The sequence below is a fragment of the Sinocyclocheilus grahami genome, unplaced genomic scaffold (assembly GCF_001515645.1).
Source record: "Sinocyclocheilus grahami isolate Dianchi unplaced genomic scaffold, SAMN03320097.WGS_v1.1 scaffold2531.1, whole genome shotgun sequence".
In the NCBI taxonomy this organism is placed as follows: Eukaryota; Metazoa; Chordata; class Actinopteri; order Cypriniformes; family Cyprinidae; genus Sinocyclocheilus; species Sinocyclocheilus grahami.
The window spans coordinates 22,579-23,468 of NW_015507710.1; positions in this window are offsets into that span (position 1 = coordinate 22,579).

The window sequence follows — 890 nt, forward strand, 5'->3', positions numbered from 1 at the left end:
TATATTATATGTTGGTACATAGGCAATATATTAGTGTTCTGAGAATCTTTAGTAAGTTCGATTCAAGTTCCATATGCAAATTACAATGCTTTCACACAAAAATTCCGCTTGGAATTTCAGCCTTTCTCATTGGAAAAGTTCATCCTGAGAGGCGTGAATCTTGTCGGGCCTTAAAGGCCTCACATCAATGACCCCGCGTCCAGTCTGCGGTTCTGTTAGATTCTGAGAAGATGAGGATGTGAGCTAGAAGGCTCCTAAGGAAATCCTAAGTTCGCGCCCGGCTTCGGCCTTGACTTTTCCATTCACCGAGATCCTCTGACGCAAACTGGTTCTTTTTCACTAACCAACTTCAGCAAAGATCAACTTGAGCCTTCAGGTTGCATCAGGAATCTCTTTCAGACAGACAAGACGTCGGGCCTTAAAGGCCTCACATCAGTGACCCGCCTCCTGTCTGTGGTTCTGTTAGATTCTGAAAAGATGTGAGCTACAACGCTCCTAAGGACACCCTAAGTTTGCACCAGGCCTCGGGCCTTGACTTTCCATTCACCAAGATAATCTGACTCAAACTGGTTCTTTTCCATCAACCAACTTCAGCAAAGATCAATTTGAGCCTTCAGATTGCATCAGGACTCTGTCAGACAGACAAGATGTGCAAGTATCAAACTTAGTCTTATTAATTGATACATTAAGTATAATTTGCACCTTTTTACAAAGGTGTGTTTGAACTAAGAATCTGATGCTTCCTTCAGGCTGTGGATCTCCTGAATATCCAATGGTCCCATAGCTTCATGCTTTATTTCTTTTCTCTTTACTGCCTAAGCTTTAATCCTGTTCCTATACCAACTGTATGCGTGTCTGTGTGCGTGTATGTGTAGGTGTATGTTAGACTA